This window comes from Podarcis tiliguerta (assembly GCF_965153285.1).
Source record: "Podarcis tiliguerta genome assembly, chromosome: 17".
Taxonomy (NCBI): Eukaryota; Metazoa; Chordata; class Lepidosauria; order Squamata; family Lacertidae; genus Podarcis; species Podarcis tiliguerta.
In genome coordinates, this window is record NC_139550.1 from 19,443,670 (window position 1) to 19,469,769 (window position 26,100).

Sequence of the window (26,100 nt, forward strand, 5' to 3'; positions counted from 1 at the left end):
TTATTTCTCTCTCTCTCTCTCTCTGATGTTATATTCAGATATCTAGAGCCAGAGAAAAGGAATGGTGGGGGGAAACACCTGCCCACCCGTACTCCTTGTTCACCTGCCATTTTTAACTCCAAAACACCCTCTGCACAGTCCTCTGCAGGCATTTTGATTGCTCTTTAGTTTCAATATACCTGGTATGCGAGAATGGGCTGGCGCTGCAGTTTTCCCATTGTGCTTGTTGTTGTTGTTCAAGTTGAGCCCCACAAGTCATTGCTTAAATCCTAACTGGGAGAAGTCCTGTGGATGTTCCGTCCCTAACAGCTATAATCCATTCACCAATCTAAAGCAGGCATAGGCAAACTGGGCCCTCCATATGTTCTGGGACTACAACTCCCATCATCCCTGACCACTGGTCCTGTTAGATAGGGATGATGGGAGTTGTAGTCCCAGAACATATGGAGGGCCCAGTTTGCCTATGCCTGATCTAAAGGGTTGATGGAGGAAGGGTACATTTCAGCCCCAACAATTCAGATTTTGGACTTCTTGGGAAATAAGCCAGTCCCTGTTCTAGCAATGGACTGAGAAGAGTAGAAGTACAGCCTGTTGTCTTTTGCTGCTCCCATATCTCCTCCACTTATGCTGTGATCACACTAGGGCATTAATGCTTGTACAAGTAGGTCACTCTTTCCATGTGACTTAGTGTGAAACAGACTCTGAAATCTATCTCAGATTTTCCCATCCATGCTAGTGGCCAGTGCTTCGTGGTATGTATTTGGGCTTTATGTTATTGTACCCTTCTCTTGATTAGTACTTGCTTCAAAAAGAATAATAAAAATTTAAAAAGTTGTGGGCACACAGGAAAACAGCATACCTGTGTGCATGCCCACAACTGGCCACCGGTTTACAGAACTTATGATGGGTGACAATGTATCCTTTCAAATCAGATCTTTGGATGGAAGGTGGAGGCACCATATGGTGCTGGCTCTACTCCTAACCCAGGCATAGGCAAACTCCAGCCCTCCAAATGTTTGGGACTACAATTCCCATCATCCCTGACCACTGGTCCTGTTAGCTAGGGATTATAGGAATTGTAGTCCCAAACATCTGGAGGGCCGGAGTTTGCCTATGCCTGTCCTAACCACTACTAGAAAACAACATTGAATGACTTTTGGCTGACCACTCAGCATTTATGCTGCTGAGTTCTACAAGGTTCCATTTTTCCTCAATGCTATTTAACATCTCTATGAAGCCATTGAGAGCAGTTATCAGGAGAACTAGATGCAGTGTCACCAATATCTGAATCATACCCACTTCATTCCATCTGTATCTTCAAGTAGTGTCTAGAGTCAGTAATGGGCTTGATGAAGGACAATAAACTGAATCATGACATAATGGAGGTCATGATGGTGGAAAATGTTGCTGTAAGATGCGGGAGGCCGAACTAGATATGATAAGTGACACCATTGTTAAAGGAATCGCACTGGCTGCCATCAGGCACAATTTAAGATGCCCACTTTGTTGTAGAAAGCCCTATATGGCTTTGGACCCAGGTACTCAAAGGGACACGGGTGGCGCTGTGGGTAAAAGCCTCAGCACCTAGGGCTTGCCGATCGAAAGGTCGACGGTTCGAATCCCCGCGGCGGGGTGTGCTCCTGTCGTTCGGTCCCAGCACCTGCCAACCTAGCAGTTCGAAAGCACCTCCGGGTGCAAGTAGATAAATAGGGACCGCTTACTGGCGGGAAGGTAAACGGCGTTTCCGTGTGCTGCGCTGGCTCGCCAGATGCGGCTTTGTCACGCTGGCCACATGACCCGGAAGTGTCTCCGGACAGCGCTGGCCCCCGGCCTCTTAAGTGAGATGGGCGCACAACCCTAGAGTCTGTCAAGACTGGCCCGTACGGGCAGGGGTACCTTTACCTTTACCTTTACTCAAAGGAGTACGTCTCCCCATAAGGGCAAACCCATGCTCTGAGATTTGCTGTGGAGGCCTTGCTAATTGTGCTATCTTTAACCAGGTCTCATGGAGTGGTGAATGTCAGCAGAGCCTTCTTGCTTATGGCTCCCTTTTTGTGGAATTCTCTCTAGCCAGAGATAAGTCGGTCCCCTTCGTTGACATATTTTGTTCTCCTTAACCTTTGTAGGTTAATGTGATGGTTGTGCCATGACTGTAGGATTACGTTCTGTGCTGCTGCCAGTTTTTTATGATCAGTTTTCATAATCATGGTTTTATAGCTTTATGGTTGATGATTTTATTTTGTGTTTTGTTATAAATTGTTCATTGTCCTAGGAACACATACTGAAAGGGGGTCTATACAGATACAATAAGTATTAATAGTGACAAGTCAAATGTATACATTTAGACTCACTGTTGTGCATAAAACTGGAAATTTCACTATAGAGAATTAAACTTACTCTCATTACACAATTGAGATAATTGTTTGTATGCCTTTTCTTGACATTTTAATAATGGGTGCTTAAAGAGCACACAGGTGTTAAGGGCACAATCTGAACTTGAAATTAATATTGATGTTGACAAGTGAGTTACTTTTCTGATCATTGCTCTACACTGTAGTTCTGTGGGTCAATGCCATGAGCACATTATCAGTGAATGGCAATGATGAACCTTAATTTTAATTTTGTGAGTTTCCCTTTTTTTTAAGAGTTTCAATTTAGGATGTGATGACTGTCAACATATGTTTTGTCTGACAAGACTTACTTGGCAGTTTTTTATTTGAGGTACAATCTTCTATGAGCAAGTAAATCTGCTTCTTTCATGGATACCTATGTTTTAAACATGTACTCATAATCCCTTCCATACACACACACACACAGAGCACCGTCCCATATTTGTTATCATTCATTGCATTTCAGACTTCACAGTAACATATACTGAACATATACACAATCACACCTTCTTTTCCTCACACCTCCACCTTCTCTCTATCTCTTTCTCTTCCCCCAGTGCCTCTGTCTCACATGCATAGGGTTGTATCAGTTGTTGCACACTCATTGTTCCTCATGCTGTGGGACTTGTGTTTCCATTGTTCTCCCTGAACACACCCAAAATTTGCCCCAAAGGATCCCCCAGCTTGGGCCCAGATATTGAGGTATGCACAGCATTGGAGGGGACAGGAGATGCAGAGGAACTTCCATTCCACACATGGAAATCCATTGTGCCGGCGAAGCTGCAACATTGGATACAGAGCCCCTTCATGGGGTGAAGACATACCCTCCAACATTATCCAATGAAAATAGGGACATCCTACCATACCTTCCAACATCTCTCCAATAAAAAATAGGGATGTCTTACCTAAGGAAGCAGGTGGTGCTGTGGGTTAAACCACTGAGCCTAGGCTTGCTGATCGGCAGGTCGGCGGTTCGAATCCCTGCAATGGGGTGAGCTCCTGTTGTTCGGTCCCAGTTCCTGCCAACCTAGCAGTTCGAAAGCACGTTGAAGTGCAAGTAGATAAATAGGTACCACTCCGGCGGGAAGGTAAACGGCAATTCCACGTGCTGCTCTGGTTTCGCCAGAAGCGGCTTAGTCATGCTGGCCACATGATCCAGAAAAACTGTCTGTGGAAGCGGACAAACGCCGGCTCCCTCGGCCAGTAAAGCGAGATGTGCGCCGCAACACCAGAGTTGTTCACGACTAGACTTAATTGTCAGGGGTCCCTTTACCTTTACCTAAGGAAAAGCAGGACATTCGAGGATCAAATTGGAAACCAGGACAGCTTCTGTATATCGGGACTTTCTGTGGAAAATAGAGACACTTGAAGGGTCTGGTGAAACAAGTACTTGCCATTAGCTCCATGTGGCTGACAGACAGCAAGAAAACCAACAGGATGGGTTGCTAGGCATTGGGAAACCACTTCTCCCACCAAAAATCCAAAACCTTTCTAAGCCATCCTGAGTGCAAGGGGGCACTTTTCAGCTCCAACAGCCACTCTACACTGTTCAGCAACCCTCCTCATTAGAAGAGGAAGAAAACAATTCTGCTTCAAAAGTGGCCTAGACCACTAGTCACAGGGTGGGATTTAGGTTTGATTAGCCCCTAAGCTATTGAAGATAATGGGGCCCTTTATATGTCCAGCTGTCCTTTGTCAACAACAAATTGTCACTGTTTTTTGTGTTGAATATATGCTATATGGTAATTTATGGACCTAATAGGTATCTAAAGCCATTTGCACATAAAAAAATATTTATTTTATCAAAGTAATTGTTGAAAAGTCTGTGCAGAATGCAAAGTTCATGCAGAATGTAGGCACCCTATATATAGAAATGAGCAAACCAGAGATATTTTAGGGAGCAGGCTAGCAGGCAGGGCCCATTACTTACATCATAGGAGCCTACACAACGCAAAACACGGTTGCTGTATATGGGGTTGTTTTTTTTTATCTTATATTTTGGGAATGTACATCCAGGTTTTTTTCCTTTAGAATTTTTTGGGGACCCCCAAGAGTGGGGGGCCCTAAACTATAGCTTGTTTAGCTTATACGTAAATCCGGCACTGACTAGTCATCATGGTGCCTTTATGTATACCAGGCATCTCCAACCAGTAGATCGTGGTCTACCGGAAGTTCCTTGGCTGATCCTGGTAGATCACAGGATCATTCCTCTGTGCACTCCCCCCTAAAAATAGCTCAACAGCTTGGGGCAACCCTCCCCTTCCACCAACCCACCCCATGCATGCTCCTCCTCCCTCCAATGACAATGGGTAGATCCCTGCCAGTTTTTTGTTTTATACTGGGAGTAGATTGCAGTCTCTTGGGAGTTGGACGTGCCTGATTGTATACTACCTGAAAGATATGAGGCATGAGCACAGCTACACCAGCCATCACAGGTTGCCAGCCTTGTATCTGAGGCACCATGATTCTCAGGAGCACCAGGAAAGCCCTTTGCAGCTTTGTAGTTGGTGTTTTCTAATATCAATGGGTTGTGGGGGTTTTTTCCTAATGGTTAAGGGGCTGACATAAAGATATTACTATAATTGTCATGTTGAAAAAATACAGACTTGCAAAGGGATCAGTAGAAAATGTTTGAAACAATGAGGCATGACTAAAAAGAAGGGGGAAAAAAGGAAAAATCAGAGCCTTTTTTTAAAAAATCCCATTTCCTTCCAGAATGCTGAAGATTCTTTCAAAATGCCACTTCCTTTATTTTTCCATGAATAAAGTGTGTCCTGACATGAAAGGGTTAAATATGTGCCATTCTTCCATTATGTAGATGGCACAAAATGTAGTGTCACTTTCTATTCTTATTACAATTGTGAGGCTGTCACTATAATTGATTAATTTTGTGCCATTCTCTCTCTCCCTCTTTCTGATCTCTTTGTCACAAGAATAAGCTATCACAGAATTTTAATGCTTGATACACTTAGGGTTCTTAATGTATTCTGATTCTCATTCTAGTGACAAAGGTTGGCACAAAATCAGACCGTATTCATGAAAACGGCTTCCAAAATAAAGCGTAAGACTGTACAAAAATCCATCTTCATGACAATCTTGAGAACAATGAGAACAGAAATATCACAAAACAAAAAACCCTCTCTTCTTGTGGCAATTTCGGTATTGTAATCTCACAATGCCGCAAAATGCATTCCCTCAACCTTTTTGATTGGATTTGTTAAATGCAATTTTAGAATACAGGGACCATTCAAAATATTGTTCACAGGATGTCACCATAAGTGGTAAGTAATTTAAGATTCTCCTCATGTGATTTGTTTGAAATAATTGTAGTCTGCGGAAAATCATCATCTAGCAACTAAGGGCCTGCGCTTATCTGCCGAGATACAGGGCCTTCTTACAGTATTACTGATTTTAGCTTTCGATTCATTTAGTCAGTTGAAATTGTTGCGATGTTGAAACTCTCTCTCGCTACCCCTCTTAAAACTTCAAAGGCCTGATCCAAACATCTCCACTTGCAGCAATGGGGTACAGATTGAAATCTGTCCTTTTGCTCTTGCTGAACAAATCACCAGTCAATTGTGGGATAAGGAAGGGGATTCCCCTGCCTAAATTTAAGGAGAATGAATGATGTATGTTTCTCCACCACCCCGTTTGATCTAAAATCCATGTACAGAGGCCATACCTAGCACACCTGAGGAGGTTTAGAGATGCTTCAAATAGCTATACTTTTTCTCCTCCAGAAAAGCTGCTTATTCTATGTTGCACATAAGTGCCCTGAAAAGGCAAAAGGTTTTCATGTATTGTTGATTTGTCAAAAAGAGAAGCCTCCGTTGCAAATGTTATGTGCAATTAAGCCAATTGTGCATATGATGTGCAATAATGATTAAGATTTGAATTATTTTGCATTGCAGTCTCTGCTTTCGACAGAAGAACAGGAAACGTAGCTGCAAATAATATATATGCAAATGATTTGGATTGCTTTGCAAATATTGCTTGTCTGCTTTGTTTATCTGTTTATTTACTTGTCATTAGACTTGTTGGTCGCTTGTTGCTGGAAGGTGTTCAAGCGACTTGCAACACGTTTAAAAAGGTGAACCTCAATATATGATACCATCTACAAATTACTACAAGAAACACCTATCATTAATTAAGGTACACACACACACAGAGAGAGAGAGAGAGACCCCCACAGCAAGATTTGGTAGCACACTAAAACTTTTGTGGAGAAGTGTCAATCTGAACAAATGCAGAATATCCCTATGAATTCTATTCTCAATAAGGGTGTGAGAAATAGTTAGATATATGCAACTTGAAAAATGTACCTATAACAATGAGATCTTAAATGTTGTCACTCTGTAGGTCAGCACCATCTCCGCTTTAAAGTATTTAGTACTTGGTAAATTATATACCACTCCTGCCAACCTGTCTCTAGAGTGGTACTTTTTGTATATACTCATCATAATGAGGTGGTTGAAACAAATGGAATAGTGAAAGGAATTCAATCAACTAACTGAATATGTGAATTTTAAATATTTCAATGCTAGTTTTCTCGCCACTTGAGAGAACATCTAGTCTTACCTCCTCATTTAGGAGGACAAACCAATGAAAAAAGGTGGTTTTAGATTCTATAAAATTATATTATACAATAAATCATGTTTCTTCATCTGGGCGACTTTACAAACCATCAATTGTTTATTGATTTGTACAGGGATGTTTTGCGGTTTGGTTTTATATAATGTTCATCACTTTTGGTTTTAAGATTAATGTGTGTGGGTTGTTGTTGTTGTTGTTGTTGTTTTTAATATCCAATAGATAAATAAAATTCCAGGAGTGATATAAAGAATCTGTTTTAAATTGGAAGCTGTTTTCAATACATTCTGCAACTGGACTAGGATTCAGCTTTGCATGGACTATTTGGGAGTAGCACCTATTGACTCCAGTTAACTGAGCTGCGGAGGAAGACTGCCATGCTGTTAATGTTGTTCCCTGGGGAACTGAAGCCATTTGACTTCAGTGAGCTAAGCCACTCATGCTCCCTGTTTGGTTACTGACGAAGACAGGTCTAATAGCAAACATACTTTCAAAACTATAACCAAGATAGCAGTTGCAAACGGGTTACATGGAATCATGGCTGTTTTAGTTGCATTCAACTTTGTGGAGAGGAAGCATGCTAGACCCGCCCTGCCCCCCACTGGCCCTACCACCTTTTTTTGTGGGAGTGGCTGTCTATGAGTGACATTTGTATCTGTTAAGCATTATAGAGTCATTGTGCCATGTTTCTTGTAGCATAATAATATCAAATTGCTCAAAATAGTTCATCATTCTGCTTTGAACACCAACCTGCTATGTTCCATGACATCAGTTTTAGCCCCAATTCCTTTAAGGCTCTGTGATTGTCACTTCCACTTTGTCCAAGTACCCAATTTCATCTTTAAAAAAGCTTCCATTCCTCTTATCAGTGGGAACCCATTCAATGGTGTTAGTATCCTTTTTTTTATTCTCGGAAGAGGATTAATAGCATTTTTGGGGCTACTTAATACATACATATATATTTCATCCATTAGCCATTTCTTGATTACTCAAAATCTGAGGCCACTTTGGATGATACTGCAGTGATTGATCTGAACTTGTTTGTGGAGCAAATGCACCAGTCCTGCCTCTACCATCACATGGAAATGTGTTGTCCATATAGGGCCTGAGTGCATACAAACCAGTATAATTAATGTCAAAATCACAGTCACTTTCCTAACTTTTAGAAACTGGCAGTGCAACTCAATGCAACTCATGCATTCTTGGTTCCTCCCTGCATTGGTGACAGGGGGTGGGATGTCCACCAGCTCCATCTATAAGGCTAGATTGTTCCCTTAAAGCAGTGTTTCTGAAACTTGGGTCCCCAGCTGTTGCTGGATTACAACTCCCATCATCCCTGACCACTTGTCCTGCTAGCTAGGGATGATGGGAATCGTAGTCCAACAACTGCTGGGGATCCAAGTTTGGGAAACGCTCCCTTAATGTATCATCTGAACAGGTCCTTGATGACATACGGCTAAATGCGAAAATATATTACACTGAGAAGCATTGCGTTTGAAGAGAGAAGGAGGCTAAAATCTGGAAGAAAGCCTCTAAGTAATTCATGAACGAAGTAGTGAGCCCTCTTAAAAATATGGAGGCATAAAATGTTTTTCATGACTATCTCTCTTCAGGGCTATCCCTTAGGTTCTCAAGCTGGACACTCAAAAATTGTACTTCCCAATAGTTATAGATATGAAATGGTCAATGAAACAATATGTAATATGTAATTACGTCAGTTGGATATAAGGAGATAGATAGATGATAGATGATAGATATAGATAGATAGATAGATAGATAGATGATAGATAGATAGATAGATAGATGATATAGATATCACAAAACGTTGAGATTTAAAATGTAATTTTTAAAGACTAGTGATTAATGAACTGGCAAAGGTACAGGTTCACAAGGAACCTGTTGCTACCTCTGAAATATAAAATAAATAGAAGATTTGAGAACTTGGGGATGCTTAGAGAATTGTAGCAAACTCTGCCTCAGGAGAAAGCAAAATTGGATTCTATGGCTGTATTGGAAAAAAATGGATATCAAGAATATTAAAACATGGATATGAAAAGTTTAGCTCAGATGATGATTCCATTTTCTTGCTTTATTTCTCTTACACACACCTCATAAAGGATACAGCTTTTCATTAATTGAAAACTTCCTTACAAATCTAGACAGGTATAAAATCTATGAACCACAACTTCTGTGCCTATACTTGTATATATACAGCTCTAGATCACTGGACAAAACCTCTGGATTATTTTTTTCTGGACATTTTGCTAGCAGACAAATGAGGAACTTATAAACATTAGCCAAGAAAAGAAAAGAAAAGAAAAGAAAAATAACAATCCACAGCATATCTACTAAGAAAGCAAGCCCCACTGTGTTTAATGGTGCTTTGCTCCCAGATAAGTGTTTACAAGTTTGTAGCCTGGCAGAGCAATACAAACCCATTGTTGCACAGGGGGAGGGTGGAGAGTTTGAACTGGGCAGAGGTGCCCCTTTGCCTAGCCCTGCCAGCCTACACTAGCTTTCCATTCCACTGGACCAGAGTCCCTTCTCTTCCACCTGCTGAACAGGTAGGTGCAGGTGCCACCTGGAAGCAAGGAAGGAACACAGCTGAGTAGGCCTGGAATCCAGTGGATGGCATGATTGCATCAGGCTCAGTCCCTGCACTAGATGTAGGCTGGTTCAGAGATCTGCCTGCCTTCCCACCTTCCACTCCAGCTGCTAGCAGCATTAGCCTAGAATCTTAAGAAATCCAAATTGTAATTCACAGATTCTTGTCCTATATATTCCATATGCTTAGCCTGAGGTTGGATTCATATATTATCTCCTCGTCTATTGCAGATGGGACCACATAGTTAGTTCACTGCAGAAGTGAAATTCATAAGGAAGGTAATCCTAACCTCAAGAGTATGACCAAAGGAGATTCCTTCCAGATAAGTTTACATAGGATTGCAATTATTAAACTTGACTCACTCTACATTACATTACATTACATTACATTACATTACATTACATTACACCACCCCACATAATCAAAAGCACCATAAATTCTGTACTTCACATGTGACATACGAGTGCCTTTACATACCCTGTGTCTGAAAAAGAGGTGATATCCTCAGTTTCTTCAGCGTACATATTTATTTATTTATAACACAACATTGTCATTGTCAGGGACGCGGGTGGCGCTGTGGGTAAAAGCCTCAGCGCCTAGGGCTTCCTGATCGAAAGGTCGGCGGTTCGAATCCCCGCGGCGGGGTGCGCTCCCGTTGTTCGGTCCCAGCGCCTGCCAACCTAGCAGTTCGAAAGCACCTCCGGGTGCAAGTAGATAAATAGGGAAGGTAAACGGCGTTTCTGTGTGCGGGAAGGTAAACGGCGTTTCTGTGTGCGGCTCTGGCTCGCCAGAGCAGCGATGTCACGCTGGCCACGTGACCCGGAAGTGTCTCTGGACAGTGCTGGCCCCCGGCCTCTAGAGTGAGATGAGCGCACAACCCTAGAGTCTGTCAAGACTGGCCCGTACGGGCAGGGGTACCTTTACCTTTACCTTTATTGTCATTGTCACCATCCTCTTGATCAATTGTAAGTTTGAGAATGCTTTTCCTTTCACATAAGATTCGAATTTAAGAGAAATTGAAATGAGGGGAATGCATTTATCTTATCCGACAGCAATGCAAATGATGTTGTAGAGTTCTGTGGCTTTTCTGCAGTTATCACTGCATTGTAACCAATATTTCAGAAAGGCGTATTTTTAATAAAAAAAAATCACTAATGGATTTGCTACTAACCTATGGCAACAGTGCTGGTCAGTTGCCTTTGGTATCACTCGTGTATGCATTGAGCTGATAAGTACTGTAGTTCATTTTCCTCTTGGGCAGGCACAAGAGTGGGCTTTTTTCTTTTTTTTTAAGAAAGGAGAGAGAAAAACCTTCAGACTAATAATTACCTTAGGTTGAGACACAAATAGTGAAATACACTTGATTGCTTTCCAATTCTTAGTAGAATTTAATGAAATATACCTGCCTGTTTCAGCAAGAGGGGAGGGGAATTGTTAGCCGTTTCCCCAGATACTGTTAATGTAACTATCTGAATTCCTTTGAACTGTGTTACATTCAACAATACTAGTGTGATAATGTTACAATTAAAGAAAAAATAGGGGTAGAATAATGGTTATAAGTATACATGTATATATATGTATGTATGTATGTGTGTATGTATGTATGTATGTGTGTGTGTTTCTGTGTATATGTGTATATGGGTATATGGGTATGTGCATGTGTATATACACACACATATATATATCACACACACAGAGAAAGAGATCAGATCCACGACCCGCTTTTCCTTGCGCCTTCTTTCACGTCCTGTGCTGTTCCACAAAATCTTCCAGATCTCCTGAGCAGATTTTCAGGATGTGCAGGGGAAAGAGGGAGCTGAGTAACTACAAGCTATAATGGCTATGCTGTACCTTCACTGCTGGAGGCTGTATCCCTCTCAATTCCTGTTGCTGGGAATTGCATGTGGGAAGAGTGCTGTTGAATTCAGGTTCTGCTTTTGGGCTTCCCATGGGCATCTGGCTGGCCAACTGTGACTGTCAGTTTGCATTTCTTAGTACAGAAAGTATTGATCTGATGTGTAGAGATCATTCCTATTCTAATTAATTCAAGAGGGTTCCTGAAGCTTCTGTGTGTGAAAGAAAGAAGCAGAAGGTTCATGATGTTTGGTTTATTCCTTCAGAGAAGCTGAGTAGAGCTGGTTTAAGCTGGTTCTCTTATCTCTTTATGTCAATGTCATGCTGACTATAAAAGTAAGGCCAGAAGGAGCCTTGGTTTCACTTTCTCTTTCTGACTCTTTTCCTTCTGGTATGGTGTTATGTACATGCTATGCTTAGTTGTTAAGGTTTAGACATATAAAACGTTATTGTAAGTTTAAGTTATGTCTGCTGCAACTGGATTTCTTATGGACAGGGCCAATCCTGAATGTATTGGATTTGTGACCATTATGCTCATTTGCCTTCAATAGCTGTAAAGCTCTCCTGGGTGAAATATTAATTGCCTCTGGTCCATTTGGCAGGGGGCGGGGGGGCAGTTTTTACTCTGCTAACTATACATTGGAGTCTTGCTCTGGATCAATATTGAGTAGAATTTCATGACAGTGACAACAGATGCTAGACTAGATATGACATTTAAAACACATGTTATCTCAGTGATCTTTACAATAAACTTGTATGAAATAGCACTTTTCTTTTGCTGTTAGAGAGACACAGGTGGCGCTGTGGGTTAAACCACTGAGTCTAGGGCTTGTGATCAGAAGGTCAAAAGTTTGAATCCCCGCGACGGGGTGAGCTCCCGTTGCTCGGTTCCTGCTCCTGCCCACCTAGCAGTTCGAAAGCACATCAAAGTGCAAGTAGATAAATAGGTACCGCTCTGGCGGGAAGGTAAACAGTGTTTCCGTGTGCTGCTCTGGTTCGCCAGAAGCGGCTTAGTCATGCTGGCCACATGACCCGGAAGCTGTATGCCAGCTCCCTCGGCCAGTAAAGCGAGATGAGCGCCGCAACCCCAGAGTCGTCCGCGACTGGACCTAATGGTCAGGGGTCCCTTTACCTTAGCAGGCTATTACTATGTTCTTATCTACCATCTTTTTTCCCCTGTTGACCATGAACCAAGGAACTTGCGTTTTCCTCCTAAGGATAGTGGCAGACCTGGGTATTTCATTCCTTGCATATTCCTTCTTCCCTTTCTTATTTGTAACCTGAAATCTATATGACACCTAATTTTTTTTTTAAAAGCCTCATTTGGATGTTTGCTTTCCTTCTGCTATATTTCATCTTGCACCTGTGCCCAGATGCAAAATCCATGGTTTGCATACTTCTCCCTTGCTTTGTTTGCCATTGAGCCTGGTGAAGAGAAGTCAAAAATTTGCAAGCTGTTTTATGATATTTTGTTTGGACTAATAATAAAGATGTTGGCCAAATATGATTTTTTTTAATCTTACACATATTTTCAGTTCTACTGAAATTGATAGGGCTTATTCCCAAGGAAATCTGCACCAGATTATAGCATAGATTATAGCATATAATCATAATTCTATGCAAATTTACCTGTGAGTAAGTCCTATTAAACATGGTGAAGCTTACTTCTGAGCAAATATGTATAGAATGGTGCCATAAATGACTGAACGATGCTCTACTGAAACTTGTCATAATGCAAGGATAACACTACAGAAAAGCTTGCAAATCCTGAGCAGAATGTGGCAGCTGCTACAAACTGAACTGCTACACTGCAGTGGTTTAGGACAGTGAAAAAGAACATTGCATCTAATTGAAACTGCAGGAGAAATGTAGGGAGGCAGAATGTAATTACACAAATTGGAATTTGTCCAGGACACCAGGGTTAACATGCCTACTCCTTTTTTAAAAGATGGAAAGAGAGAAAGAAAATGTTTTGATGCTTGTTGATATATTTCACCCACACAGCGTCTCTTAAGCCAGTTGCAAATAATAGGCAACGTGAAGAGAGGAGAGCCTTGAATTTTTCCTTTCTAAGGAAATACTGCTTCCTGAAATGTTCTTCATTAAGGACGGGCTTGGCGTAACACCCTCTTTCCTCCAGGTAGCAAAGTGATTAATAAAAAGTTAAGGATGTGGAGGTGCTGCAAATGTGTATAGCCAGTTTAAAACCCAGCAAACTGTCGTCAATGTTAATGTGGCAAAAATCAAAATTCCTCATTGGCCGTGCAGCTCAATAAGTTATACCGGGATTTTGTGAGGATTAAATTGTATACATCTCATGTATATTGATTGATCCTCAAAGAAAGGACAGAATTATGTGCGTTGATGATACTTACTGAAATTGTGAGGTTTATTTTTATCTATTTGCTTTCCAAAATTCATGTTGGATAGAGGATGTATTTTTCTATGCAGCTGTTCAAATGAGTGTCTATTCCTTGTGGATTTCCTCGCGTCCATATTAGTTTGATGAGGTGGATAAAGCACAATCCTTACATTAGTGTGTGTGTGTGCGTGCGCGCTTCAAGTCTTTTGTAGGTAGGATTGAATCATATACGGTTAAATTTAAAGCCATCTATAACTGGCTTGTAATTCATAAGCATCCCACATGGATTTGGGCCTGTATACGTTCACATGCAGGGGACGCAGGTGGCTCTGTGGTCTAAACCACTGAACCTCTTGGACTTACCAATCAGAAGGTTGGTGGTTCGAATCCCCACGACGGGATGAGTTCCCATTGCTCAGTCCCAGCTCTTGCCAACCCAGCAGTCCGAAAGCACGCCAAAAAGTGCAAGTAGATAAATAGGTACCACTCCAGTGGGAAGATAAACAGCATTTCTGTGTGCTGCTCTGGTTTCGCCAGAAGCGGCTTAGTCATGCTGGCCACATGACCCAGAAAAACTGTCTGCGGACAAATCCCGGCTCCCTCAGCCTGGAAAGCGAGATGAGTGCTGCAACCCGAGTCATCTGTGACTGGACTTAACTGTCAGGGGTCCTTTACCTTTACCTTTTTTATGTTCACATGAGGCTTCATGATGTGCAGCAGAACACAGGCCAGAGATGGAAAGCCCAAAAGGGACATCTATGCTGCTATGTGGTTCAGTGGTGACTTCAAGTCAAAGACTGAGTTCTAATTCATTGCTTCTTAGGCCACTGTGGCAGCGACTGACCTCCTTTTTCTTTCCTTTTGTGCCACTGCCCAAGGTGCAGGAAAACTCGTGGCAGCTGCCAACTGGAGCTGGCTATCCGCCCCCCCCCCCCCAAGAAAAATATATCTCGTGGAATAATAATACTTCAAGACATAATACTGTTTTCCAGGACAGGGTTCTCTTGGCTGCCTGGATGGAGGATGTAAAGGAGCATGCGAGTGTGTGGAGAGAGAGAAAAATGCATTCATTGCTTCACTTGCTTTTGTTTCAGGCCCCTCCCATCACTGGCATGGGGTTCCTGGAAGATAACCCAAAAGTCTCTGGTCTGGGGGGAGAGGGAGATTTCCCCTGCCTCTGTTCTGCTCAGTGATATTTATCCTTGGCTTCCTTCAGGCTTCACATGCTTCTCTGAGCCATGTCTTCAGTTCCTCAATGCCCATAAACATCCTGCTTTTTCTTCAGCTGATCCAGAGCCACACACACAATCTACTCCTTGGCCAGAGCCAAGGGGAGTCGCGGCATCTGACAGAACAATTACCTTAGTGTGATGTTGAGTTCCTCCCAGCAAAAAGTCACAACACTTTACAGACATTTAACCATTTACCAATGCTGTTTTTCTAGACAAAGAGGTGCTGGAACACACCATGAACTTATCTCTTGTTCTCTTAGATGGGCAATGATGCTCACCTGAGATGTGTCGGAGCTGAGCTATGGTGAGCTCTGGCTGAAAAAAGTGCTTTGAACATTTAAAAAACAAAATTTTACCTCAGAAACAAAATGGTTTCTCTACACACACATAGTGGAAAGTGACTGAACAAAGTGTGGCAATTTCATACTAAGCCCATTGTCTCGAAATGCCCTTCATGGAAGTCTCAACCAAATTCCCCAACAACATTAAAAACAAATCCCTAATTTTGATTATAACGTGACTTCAATCACAGAGTGTGCATGTTTGTAAGATCGGTTGAGCGCCCAATCTGGTATCACTAACGCCTGGGAAATCAAACTGCTTTACATCTTGTAAAAGCAGTTGAAGTTCCACATGTGCTTTGTTTAAGAAGAGGACACTAAGTTCACAGAAAGGACAAGCACAAAACAAAACAAAAACTCTTAGGGGTAAACTAAAGAAAAGAAATTCCCCTCCAGCAGATTCATAGAGATAACTGTGTTATCAGTAGAGATGTGCCTTCCCTAATGCTGAACGTTACATGACTTGCACTGACAAGATTAGCCCCAGTTGAAATGAGAAAGAAATAAAAAGCAAAGACTGCTTTCCCACCCATGCAATTTGTTGAAGGAGCAACAAAGTAATGTGCTAATGTAAATAAAACGGACTGATTGTATTGCACGTCAAGGCCCCGCGCACCCCCAAGAATAATAAAAACACATTGATGCAGAATTTTAGGTTAAAGGTTAATAGGCAAAATTTAGGCCACAACTTTATTGACTACAGCAATGTGAGTGGTATTGGCTTAAAAAAACAAAGGTAAAGGACCCCTGACAGTGAAGTCCAGTGAACGACTCTGGGTTTGTGGCATTCATCTCGCTTTACTGGCCGAGGGAGCCAGCGTTTGTCCGCAGACAGTTTTTCTGGGTCATGTGGCCAGCATGACTAAGCCGCTTCTGGTGAACCAGAGCAGCGCACGGAAACACCATTTACCTTCCTGCTGGAGCGGTTACTATTTATCTACTTGCACTTCAACGTGCTTTTGAACTGCTAGGTTGGCAGGAGCTGGGACAGAGCAATGGGAGCTCTCCTCTCCTTCTGATCGGCAAGCCCTAGGCTCAGTGGTTTAGGCTTTGGTAACAACTATATCTGACTCCTGCCCGCCTTGCAGGAAGTCTAGAAGAGTAAACCACCAACAGAGGGAGCTCCATCGATGGCAACCAACTGAAGCTTGCCCCGGGGTTCCCGCTGGGTCCTGGCATGACCCTAGTCCCCCAAGTGGACTTCGGCCGAGATCCAGACCCATGGATTCCTTTACCGGAATACCCTTGTACCTGGAGGGGTAAGTGATGGCCGCACCTGCCCTCCCCCACATCTCACTAAGCCAGTGCCTAACTGCCAAACCTTGTGAGACAGGGTCTTTTCTGTGGCAGCACCTAACTTACGGAATTCTCACCCTAGAGAGGTAAGACTTGCCCCATCCCAGATGACTTTTAGATGAGCAGCAATATCATTTTTATTCTTCCTGGTTTTAGTGTGTATGTGTTTGGTGTTATTGATGTTTAGGGTTTAAGATTAAATCTTTAATGTTAAAAGTGTTTGATGATATTTTCAGTTTTGTTATTGTTTCAGCTTTCTGTGTGTGTTTCAGCTTTCTTGTGTACTACGTCTGTTAGAGCCTGGCCAACTGCCAGAGCTGTATTGAATGCATATCTTTATTGTGAAATGAAATATGTGATGCTTGTCACATTTTAACATGCCTTGGAAACAGCCTTTGCCTATCAGAATCAGTTCTGAATGTTGATGTGTGCTTTGATAAAGATGAAATATAGTCATAGAAGTTTAAGGATTGCATTTTGTCCAAATATATTTATTCTAAAATGGAAATGCAATAAATGTTTTGTATAAATCACAGTCCTTCTGTGTGCCTTCTATTAATTCAAGAATATGTGTAAAGTATGCATTAGTGTCTTCCGTACTCAGCTCTGTTAGAAAGAATTTGATATTCAAAATAACTCTCTAGTAAACTTTTATCTAGTCCCCCCTTGTTTTTCTTCACTGTGTATATTTGACTATAATTGACAAGCTGTTCCAAGGAATTAAGTATTCCCCAGCTAGATGGCCTTTGTAAAGAGGAATATCCTTGAAGGTAATCAACAAACTGAAACACAGCATGTTTTCTTAGCTTGTAATTCCTGATAAATCAATACCAGGCAAACACTCTTACTTTAAAGGTTAAATACTTTAAGCCCTTTGGTAGTAATTGAGTGTATTTTCAAGAGAGGTTTAATTTTGATGGGAGTGGGGGTTTTGGTGTGTTCCTCCCACCCCCATCAATTCCAGTACTTCAATCCTCATACTTGTGACAGCGAATATTGTAGATTGCTCTGAAGCAGCTCATACTGGATCCAAATAAATATACACAGATGCTTCTGTTAGAATAAATGCCTCCAAATACAGTGGTACCTCGGGTTACATATACTTCAGGTTACATACGCTTCAGGTTACAGACTCCGCTAACCCAGAAATAGTACCTCGGGTTAAGAACTTTGCTTCAGGGTGAGAACAGAAATTGCGCAGCGGCAGCAGGAGGCCCCATTAGCTAAAGGTTAAGAACAGTTTCAGGTTAAGAACGGACCCCCGGAACGAATTAAGTACTTAACCCGAGGTACCACTGTACTACATCTTTTGGATCTTCAAGTGAGGAAGCTGGTATAATTGTGTATAATCTTATACAGTCCACTCTAAAAGTCTTGCCTTTTAAAAGACTGTTAACTTCAGAGTTTATTGTTGCAGTAGTTGCAGTGGATTGACTGTCATTCGACTGCCCTGCCAATGTTATTAGACATAGGCGAGGATCCAATGAACTACTTGAGCCATGTCAAAGGCTTGGAGGTGGTCACAACCCAGTGCCAAATGGCATAAGTGCCTCTGCAAGTACTCTGTGGCATGGAAGACTGCTGTTTGCAAAGCATAATTCCAAAACTCTTTGAGTTTACAAAACTAATTATATAGTTCTTTCGATCCTAGTGTTGTTTTGCTTCCATTTTGAAAGCTATTATGAGAACAAGAATATCAGATAAAGTTTATTTTGCCTTCCTTGTCTGCAGTATCCTACAAAGAAAGAGAGGGAGAGAGCTGGGGGAAGACATCTTCTGTATTGTGATGTATTTGAAACATACCCAGAAAATGCAATACAGTAGATGGCTAAGAATATGTTGTCTCCAATGTTAAGGATTGAATCCTATGCACACTTGGGACCATAGCATCCGACTTTGACTTTTAGCAGAGCCAGCCAAACTTTGAGGCAAGGTGAGGTGATTGCCTCAGGTGGCAAGATCCATAGGGGCAGCCAAACCAGCCTCTGAGAAATGTGTCACCCATGGCTGCTGCTACAGGACAGCAACTATGGCAGTGTGTTCCTTGGAAGTCCCTCTGCTGCCTCCTTGGCAGCCCCCCCCCCACACCATGCAACCTCTACAGCAAAGTAATGAGCAAAACTATCAGCAGTTAAAAACAAACAAGCAACAGTTTTGACAACAGGCCACAAAATCACACAGCAGTCTGCTTTGTGCTGTTTATGAACCACCAGAAGCATTCATCTGTCACTACCTGAGTTGTTCAGATTCATGGTGGTCTCGATTGTGGTATGGGGAGCATCTGTTATTGTTCTGCTATCTGAGGAGTCATTGGTGTCAAAATCACAAGGAGCCAGATTTTGGCCACCTTACATTTTGTGCTAGTTCCCTGAGCCACTGGTTTTAATTTAGAAGGGGGGAGGAGATAACTATGGATTGTATCCAACGGTGGTGTGACCAACCACTCATACTCACTTGGAGGCCTCTGTGTCCCTGAAAACCTTATCTGGTGTGCGAGGGTTCCTCTGAACAGTGTGCACTGTGTAACAGGGGAGTGCAAATTTGCATGCATGGTGCATTTTGCTTTAACAATCTTCCCTAGTCCTCCTGCTGACCACGCAGATGCTTTTAATTTAAAAGGAACGCGTGAGAATAATCTTCTAGAACTATATTCTATTTCCAACCATTCCTCATCCAGAAATGTACTTGCCGAATTAATGCAGGACATGTTTTACACTCGTCAATGTGTTCCATATAGATATTGATCAACAAAGCCAGCAAGAGAAGTTTTGACATATTTGACAAGTGACAAGATCAAGTCACTATACTTAAAGGTGAACTGCAAAGACATTTTAAAAACCCAGATCCTTAGAGGAAAAAAATCAAAAATCTATATTTTGTGTGCTGCATTGAAATTTCCAAGACGTAACATATATAACTACAGCAATATTTTTACCAATACAGCAGTTTCATTAGTTGCAAAACATGTACATTGTTTCAGTAGATTTAGATGCAACAGTTCAATCCTTATGCATTGTTATGGTACCAAGGTGTTGCCCGAGAGCAAGTAGGCAAATGCCTCCCTGCTTGGCTGTGAAGCCTTGCTTTTGATGCCAAAATAAACTTTCTCTGTGCAGAGCGCCACTCTCCCGTGGCTGGCTCATTCACTGGCAGAATCTGTGAGTGGACGATCCTTAAACCTTCCCCAGCAGAGTAGTTTCTTGACGCTCAATCTGCGCCTACCCTCTCAGTGCGGAAGCCTACTGAGCAAGGAGGGCGTGGGTAACAGAGGACCTCTCTCCTCCCTGCTTTGCCCAGGCAAGGTGTTCTGGCACCGCCTCGCCTCCTCCGAGCCCTGAAGCTCCTCTCCACTGGAGGCATGATAATCTTCTCCGCTGAGGAGGTGCTGCTTCCCACGATCTTTGGGGGCTCTCTGTAATCCATTCGGCTTTTCACTTCTTGCCCCTGACCTGATGGAAGTTCCCTGACATGCATGTTTACAAAAAGAAAAAAAGAAAAAAAGGAAGTTCCACTGAGTTAGGCAAATGGTTATCAGTGGTGTAGCACAGGTTGCCAGCTTTGGAAGAGGGAAGTTGCAGGGCTGAGCCCGTTTACGATTGCTGTATTTGCAACTTTATTGACTCTCCTTTCTGCCCCAGCCACTTAGTGCAGCAGTACCACCCCATAAGGCCCCACCAGTTGTGGGGGAGATTTCGGTTGTGACCTTGGTATATAAAGGAAATGGGTAATATCACAGGCAACAAAACACAAGGAATGACATGTATTTGTTTATTATTGTTGTAAAAATGACTTTTCTATTCCTCAATATGTAAACAAGTCTCAATTTTATAGTAATATGGTGGGAGAATGTTCAGAACGGTATTGCTTTTGCAGTATTTACGAACAAGCTACCTTCCGAAGAATTATTGCAGCAAACATGCAATTGGATAATACTCTCAGAAAATGGAATTTTCATATCTCATGAAGTACTGCATTTGTTTTTAAAATCTTGGAATTATTAGATTTGTAACAAATAAACTCATGAGAGTTGAAGTTTTCAATATTTTCAGCTAGAAGGTTTATTCCTTAAATAAAGCAGAATTTATGAACAGTGATAGCTAAAGTAAAAAGTGCAGGAAATAAGGTTATACTCAAGGGAAAGTTATGTTTACCAAATGTATGGGGTTTTTTTTGGAAAACTCTAATCTGGCCTCATAAGATTGCTGTACACAAAAGAGAAGTCAGTGTGTTTCTCTGTTAATCAGTTGGCCGCTATTGTCCCCATATACAATTCTCTCACACCCCTTTTTGCCTTTACTTTCATACTGACTCACCTATCTGTTCCATGCATCGAGACTGTGGAACTTGTGTTGTCATACTACAAGTCCCATCATCCCCAATCACTGCCCATGCAGACTTGGGTGATGGGAATTGCAGGCCATCACTGGTAAGGTCAGAGGTTCCTTATCATTTCCGTATTCTCACACCTTTTGTGGCACAATGAGTTCATTTTTTGTTGTTGTGCAGAAAGGTCATTGTTTCCTTTGAAATAAAAACCACGCTCTCAGGTAACTTGCATTGCGCTCTCTGTGATAAACACCTGCATCTGTAGCTATATCAGTGCTATTGGGCAGAAAAAAAACTGTTTGAAAGATATTGGTCAGGCCATATAGACTGCTTTTCACTCCAGCAATGGATTTCACACAGGTCTCTTCTGAATCTGTGTGCATAAATTGCACAGATTCAGGCATGGCATAGGAGCATTGTGCATGTACTGTATTGGCCTGAATATAAGCCTCACTTTTTATCCAAATTCTGACCATGAAAAGTTAAAGTGTGGCTTATATTCACAACCTTACGGTATGCAGCCAGGAATGCAGGGCAAATAGTGCCAGGAGCATGGCAAAGTGGCGCCCGCCCCATGCGTATTCCCCGTCCTCTCCCCCAAGGCCAGGAAGGGAGAGAGAGAGGAAGGGGAAAGGCCATTGGCAACACAGCGCAGCAACCCCCCCAACATGCAGCCAAGAGCAGTGAGGAAGGGAGTGGCTTATATTCGGGTATTTTTCCTTTTTTTCTCCCCCCCCCCATTTTAAAGGTGCAGCTTATATTCGGGTGCGGCTTATATTCAGGCCAATACGGTACTTTTTCCCAAAAGGAAGAAAAAACTGTAAATAGAAGGGGATGAGAATTCCTAAAAAAAACAAAGAGCCATTGTATCCTTCAATTGGATTTCGTTTGAAATTTTATACTTTTATGGTTTTTATGTTCCCAAGTTACAGAAGACAATTGGAATTTTTGTTTCATTAAAAAGCAAATAGATTTGTATACAATTCTGATTATGGTATTGTTTTTTTAATGAAACATGATTCAAGTACTGATTAAAACAATACACTTTTTTTTTTTACCTTTTAGCTCTCTGTCCTGAGACACAACAGCAGGATGTGCCTTGGAGAAGGGTAAGTAACCCAGTTTGGTATATGTAAGAGGGCCTTAGTTTGTCTGTTGATGTATGTGTGTGCAGTAGATACATTTGATCTAGCTACATTATATAAAGATCATTTGGGGGCACTTTTCTCTTTACCAAACTCTGATACACTTGGTTTGTGTGTGCTTTTGGAGAGAAAAAAATATTTATATTCAATAACTAATTTCCCAAAACGTGATGCACTCCAGCCATTAAGTCTGTAGAATTCAAGGATACAACCACAAACAGGATGGCAAGGAGGGAGTGATAATGTGGTTAGGAGTTTATTTGGGCTGTTGCATGTGCAGCCTCCATCCTCCATTTCAAAATTACCACCCTGAAACCTCCTTCTTGCAATAGTTTTCCTTCTTAAAAAGTTCTTCTCCAGGTGCATAATATAGTTCTAGGCAGACGTAAGTCTCCAGAAAGTCTGGAGAAATTGCTTTTAATACAATGATTGAGGGAAGCAGAGGAAACGAAGCAGGTGCTTCAGGAAAGTCATTAGGAAAGCCGGAAGGCAAGAAGACAGAATCCTGAGAAGAGGTAAGAATGGTTCCTATTCATAGCCAATCTCCAGCCTCTGTTCAGTGACCATTGTATCTCCTAAATTCCATCCCTTCTGTGCAAAACACACAGAGTTAACTTACAGACGTTCCAAAACAATAGCCCTACTTGCAGTTATGTATAAGATAAACAAGCTATAGCTTAGGGCCCCACTCTCTTGGGGGCCCCCAAAAAAAATTAAAGAGGAAAAAACTGGATGTACATTTCCAAAATATAACATAAAAAACAAATAAAATAAAACCTACCTACAGCAACAGTGTTTTGTGTTGTGTAAGCTCCTATGATGTGAGTGATGGGCCCCGCCTGCTAGCCTGCTCCCTAAAATATGACTGGTTTGCTCATTTCTATATATAGGGTGCCTCCATTTTGCATGGACTTGTTTCATGGCAACAGGTGCAAATGGCTTTAGATACCTATTAGGTCCATAAATTACCATATAGGGTATATTCAACATAAAAACAGAGACAATTTGTTGTTGACAAAGGACAGTTGGACATATAAAGGGCTCCATTACCTTCAGTAGCTTAGGGCCTCATCAAACCTAAATCCGGTTTGGGCATTCAACACACCCAATATCAATTGTGTGAAGAAGGAAGAAAGGACCGTGTAGTTGGGAGGCTATCTATGGCAGAGTGAGTGGCCTGCCAGCACACGAAGGTTGTCCCCATGAGGTGGATGAACACTCGGCCCTGGAGGGTTCCAGAATTCAGTAGCCTTTCCCGCCCAACACATAAGGACAGCCCAAGGATCATGCAAAATTAACCCGTGCTGCTTTGCTCTCCTGCATTACCAAATACCGTATCATTGCATGGGTTGAATATGATTCCTTTATACACTGATGTTTTCATCCAGAGGCATCCTATGTTTGTCATATAGGGTTAACAGACACATCTGTTTTGCTCAGCAAAGGCCCTCCCTACCTCTAGTTCATTCAAAGCAAACCAAAGAAGCCAAGTGACAAATATTACAGTCTGCCAAGCATTCTTAATAATGCATCCACAGCATAGAAGCCTAAATATTCACAGTTAACAAAAGTGACCGTGCAACTCTCGGGCATTTGAATTTTTGGATTTTTTTTAAGGTGGTCAACCAGAAAAATGGTCATTGATCCAAGCTATTACATATATGAATATTTTAATTTATTATGGGTTTGTAATTTATTTATTTTTAAGAATGTCACACTTAGAGATTTGTATCACTTATATTTTGGTTTTTTTAAAAAGAGTGATTGAGAGCGCAAATATTTTATGTTTACTGATCTGAAAGATGCTGTTCAACCCCTGTGTTTCAGGAGTCAAATCATCCTTTATTTTTAAGATTTCACTTCAAGTATGTTTACTGGTAAATAACATTTGCGGCTGGAATTTTTCTTGGCCATTGCAGCAGTTACAAATCAAATATTTTCAAACACTTAAATATATGATATGAAACCTGATCCCATGGCAAAAGTAAAAGGCTATTATTAAAAAATTAAAAATCTAAAATAATCTTCTCCGGTTTATAATCATAATACTGGGAAATTCAATATTTCTGCTCAAACAAAGAGGCTGGTAGACATATTTACAAAAGGCCTTATGATGTTTGCAGTTGACTTTGCAGAAGACAACATTTATAAAACCTTTACAGTGCCTGACAGGTGCCATGAATTCTCCTGAGGATTACTATATTCAGATATTGTCTTTCATTTGAACTTCAAACACACATTTTGCTAGGGAGTGTATTTTAATAGCTTTTGGAAATTAAAACCTTTGTATTTGTGTCATTCTAATATTCTCTATGAATTTACTTTTGGGAAACAAATTGCTGCAAAGCTAAATGCAATTATAATTTTGTTTAAGTAGAAAAAATGAATAAATGTAATAAGGATACACAGGGGAAACTAAGAAACATGAGTAGTTTCTGTGACTGTTTCTTCGAAGAAAGAAACAGTGAATGGGGAAGAGTTGTAGGACTCCCATTTTTTTTAAAAAAAGCATGGCAATCTAAACAGAGTTTTCATAAATTTGGAAATCCCAGTTTTACATTACAAGTTGATCCAAGTACATTCATACCTTGTGTTGCGTTTGCTTCAGGTTGAGCGTTTTCAGTGTGCATCCCGCGGCGACCCGGAAGTACCAGGTTTCGCCACTCGCGCATGTGCAGCTCAAAATGACGTCACGTGCATGTGCAGAATGGCAAAATGCGACCCGCTCATGCGCAGACGCACAGAAGCAGGTTGCATTCTGCTCATGTTGCGAACGGGGCTCCGGAATGGATCCCATTCGCAACCAGAGGTACCGCTGTATTGTTATCCTTATACTAGATCAACTGACGTACTTAAGTGAGACTTATTTCAGTGGGGCTACTTCAAGTATGAGCAGTCTGGATCCAACTCTAGATCTTTTACATACATATGAATGATGGTAGACAGATTTTACAGGGCAGGGTGCAATCCACATAGCCCTATTCAGCTGATTAAAAAGTGATCCTGGTTGCATGATCACTGCCTAGGATTAATTTGCTAATGCTGGCCAAGAAGCTTTCTAGGCTGTGAATTTGAACCATTCTAGTAAAGCAACGTCATTAATGATAACAGACACATGAATCTCTCAATAGTAAAAGTTTCATCTTGCCTGGTTATCACTTTTGAAGCCTAAATGGGTTAGTACCCACATATTTTAAAAGACTAAATTCTCCTGTGTGAGACTGCCCATCATTTCAGGCCACCTGGGGCAGTTGTCTTGTATACCCTTCCTCCATCTGAAATGTGGTTGGTGGGAACATATGAGAGGGTCTCCTCTGTTCCTCCGCCTAGCCTGTAAAATCCCTGCCCAGATCATGTGTCTGGCTCTGTTTCCCACAACATTCTGTCACTAATTAAACATTCTGGCAACAATTATTTCAGCAGGACTTCAGCATGACCAGGGTTTTATTTCATTAATATTGACTTTTCTCATGTTTGTTGTTTTATAAGGGGGGAAAAACAAAACAACCTGCTGCCCTCTGTCAATTTATATGCTTTTGTTTTTACCTGATTGTTTTTAGTCTGCTACATAAGCCCTCTTGGGTTTTGGACTGAAACAAAAGGACAGGATATTATGGTTAAAAATTAATGAATGAATAATATCAATCATTTCATCCTCATGCAATCGATCACTTCTCCTAAGCACTGGTTCATGACTGAGACTGATGCTCTGGGATCTGCTGCAAATGAAACAGACATCTGGGAGCTTTGCCAGCATATTTTAGCCACCTTATTCTGAAACTTTATGTGCTGGGTGAGCTCTCAGATATAGGAAAGTCTACAGACAGAGATATCATATTTTTAAACACTTGAGATGTGAAGTCTGAGCACTTCACCCAACATAACAATAAAAAGTTACTTGACGAGATTTCCAGAAGACTAGCTGTCGTTATTCTTCCATAACAAACTTATTAAGTGAA

The 26,100-nt window shown here is 41.5% G+C and overlaps 1 protein-coding gene across 1 annotated transcript in view; it reads left to right on the plus strand.

The window, feature by feature from the left end:
- The window catches only part of PTPRD (protein tyrosine phosphatase receptor type D), a 1,386,996-nt gene that overhangs the window by 598,335 nt on the left and 762,561 nt on the right, over positions 1-26,100 (plus strand). Inside the window, exon 3 of the mRNA XM_083419250.1 lies at positions 22,062-22,105. The gene's annotated coding sequence lies outside the window, so the exon portion shown is untranslated. The remainder of the gene's footprint in view (positions 1-22,061; positions 22,106-26,100) is intronic.